The sequence below is a fragment of the Dipodomys merriami genome, unplaced genomic scaffold (assembly GCF_024711535.1).
Source record: "Dipodomys merriami isolate MVZ:Mamm:240054 unplaced genomic scaffold, mDipMer1.0.p SCAF_759, whole genome shotgun sequence".
Lineage (NCBI taxonomy): Eukaryota > Metazoa > Chordata > Mammalia > Rodentia > Heteromyidae > Dipodomys > Dipodomys merriami.
Window position 1 is genome coordinate 67,583 of NW_027206356.1, and position 3,432 is coordinate 71,014.

At 33.0% G+C, this 3,432-nt stretch overlaps 1 pseudogene; it reads left to right on the plus strand.

Moving 5' to 3' along the window:
• Nucleotides 1–2,224: 2,224 nt before the first annotated feature.
• On the plus strand, nt 2,225–2,321 carry LOC138818430 (U6 spliceosomal RNA; annotated as a pseudogene).
• Nucleotides 2,322–3,432: the final 1,111 nt, after the last annotated feature.

Below are 3,432 nucleotides of genomic sequence, written 5' to 3' on the forward strand. Positions count from 1 at the left end.
AAATGTACTTATGTGATGAAATTTACTTTATTAGCTAATGTTTTGGTTTGAAATATTGGAAGCTGAACTATTTAACAAATTTTTGAAGGCACCTACTGAAAAACACAAATGGTGGGGGGTACTATTCCTACACTTTAATGAATGGTTGAACCTGTTTGGCATTAGTGCTGGGTGAATAAATCAACTCTATTGAAACTTGCTCCCTACACTTGAAAGACTAGTAACCTCACTAAATATCATCACTTGTAAAGTGTTATTTTGGCAAATGTGATTTTTAAAAGTTTATTTGAAAAGGAATATACTTTCAGCAGATTAAATTTAGGTTATCATTTGTTTGAGAATGACAACATTTTTATACTACAGAACCAAGTTTACTGAAGTACCAGTGTTTTGAAGCACTAAGGATCTTCTCAATTAATGTTTTTTGAATTACATTTGACCTCTATGTCAAGTATTCCTAGCATTGGTAGACCAATTATGGATCTATCGTTCAGGAACTAATTTTTAGCCTGCTGATACTGGACTGAAATCATTCATTAATCATTAGGAGAAGGGTATTACAAATAATCTTGTGACATTTGTGGTCTTTTCCACTCATATGGCATGGTCATCTGAAAATTGAAAGTTTGAATTACTGTACTTTCACATTTTGTGATTTCATCTTGCATTTTAAGTTGCTTTGCATTTCCCAATTGCTCACTGCTAATTCCTGCATTTCAAGGAATTGGGGCCCTGAAATATAAGAAATGAGAAATTGAGATGGGTCTTCAATTACTTTCTCTTGGCATGTTGCATGGGCATAGGTGGGAACTTTTGCCCTAGTTATCTGATGATGCAGATAACTGGGACCTGGGATCCTAGGACCCATGGATCCTGTAGAAGAATAATACCTTTTAGACATCATATTAGCAAAATTTGAGTATAATCAGTAGGAATGCTTCAGAAATATGGAGAAAAACAATTTGGGACCAGCGAGTTAAAACAATAAACAGAGCACCAGAGTAAAATCCCTTATAGATTAGAGGAAAACAACATTGTTTTTTTTACCATGTGAATTCAGAAGACCAAGAACACGTAGAAAGTATCACAAGTTTATACTGAAAACATTGCATTGATACTTTTTATATTCTAATATATGTTCTAATCCTGATTATTTATATTCCAATCTATTTATTGGAATAATATAAAATAATTTGTCAAATTATCAATTAATTCCAGTAAGATCCACTGTGTGAAATATAAAATCAACACATATAAATATAAAATATATAATTATCTATAAGAAAATGTTTTGCATTGTTCCGTTGTGGTTAGGGAATCAAAGGCAACTGTTTTAAAGTATTATTCCATTGCCTCTACCTCATTGTTTGGGAGAATTAGAACTAAAGCTTTACCATTCGGGGATGTACAGCTTAGAGGCAAGAGGAAACACTGTGGTTAAAACACTAGCAATTTAAGGCCTAATAACGAGGAGAAACATATGGACTTCTCCTGGAGCTATGGAATATATTTGGTGATAGAAAATCAGTGGTGTAACTTCCTGCCTGGTTGGATGGTAGTCAGGCCAAGACATTAGGTAATCATGCATATGAACAACTTTTTCACCTTCTTGGCTTTAGCTACTTTTGAAATGGTAGGGTGTAATAAGCAGTTATATTTTGAAAAAATACCTTCTAGTCCGAACAGTTCTGTCTGAACTGTTCGTCTCTATATAATCCCTTGTAACTAAGATTAGTTTTGCTCCAGTAAGACAATCTATGCTGTCAGGGTAAGACATTCTGGTTGGGCTGTTCCTACATGAAGCAAGGGTAAAAGGTCAAGGAGACATTTTTGCCAGCAAGACCTCATTTGGGAAATTTTAAGCTGCAGAAATTTAGAAGTAGCTCTTAAGCAAGGCTTACTTTGAATCCATTAGCTCCACAAAGCTAAATCAGTTAATAAATAAGTACTTGAAAATCCATCACCTTTGCACCTATCTATAACGGCTTCAAAGTATGATCAAATTTCAAATGAAAAAGACTTAAAATAGTCATTTACAAAAACTTGCAAATGTGAGCAATCGAACAAACAACATAAGTTTTTTCCACCATACACAGAATTTTACAGAAATAAGATGAATAGCAATTTTGGGAACAATAAGGTTTCCTTGTTACAAATAGGCAACCAAGGATATATACCTGTCTTAAGATTGCATCATTGATTACTTAAGTTTATAGGATACTACATGCTTCAGCAGCAGGTCTACCCGAATTACAATACAGAGATTTACATGCCTCTTGCACAAGGATGATATGAAAATTTGTGAAGTATTCCATATTTTTCATTCTTCAGATGCAAGAAATGAAAAAACAGTTATTCAAAAGTTGATTACAAATATACAAGTGTAATAATATATGTAATTCATAGAAATAAAAGTTAGTTTGACATCAGTGTATTCAATCTTCACTGTTTTAGAAAGGCCTTTACATAGCCTAACCTTTATAAAACTTTTGAAATAAATAACATTGTCATTTTATCCCAAAGAAATAAAATTTTATAAGGACCTAGGAATTAAAAGAATCTTAAAATGTTTCTATATAGAATGCAATCTGAAAGGACACATTTATTAATGAACGTATGTATTATAAAACAATGTCGAATTCAAAGTATTATATCTAGGAGGGAATGAAATAGATTATGGACATTATACAAACAGAATACTAAATATTTTAAAATATACTTTTTCAGACAAGCACCAGAAATATCTTTAGTTTTTGTACTACTCATTTCAACAGATAAATTAACATTTTTTCTGATTTAAAAAATCACAAACTCTATAGAAATCATTATAGATGTATACAAACAACTCAAATATATTTTGACATCAAAGTCAGGCAATTCACTTGGAAGAATACCATGGAATACATGAATTTTTAAAGTAAGGTATTGCTGTTGCTTTGTATTGTGAAAATATTTTCTATGGTCACATAGGATGGACTGGCAATTTTGAAATTAAAGAAACTTAACTGATCCATTAGGACTTAGGAGAACAATTTGTACAGCTTTCCACAACTTCAAAGAGGTAGTGATACACACTTATCCTTTTGGCAATATCAAATTCAGTTTCTTCCAAGTTGTGCTTCAGACCTGGCTTGATATAATGGTTCAATAGAAGGAGATCCAGCGTATCATTGCTAAATCTATTCCCAGCAGCAAGATGCATGGGGGTCAAGAGGCCTTTAACTTGGCCATTGGTATCTGCATCATGATGAAATAAAGAAGCCACTCTGTTATTATTCCATATATAAGTACTGTGCAGGGATGTCCAGCCATTCGCAGTTATTGCATGAATATCTGCCTTGAGCCTCCAACTCATGGACAATATCTAAGTGTCCACTGTAGGCTTCTCGATGAAGAGGGGTATACTCATCGTCATCCCTAGTAATCACATGA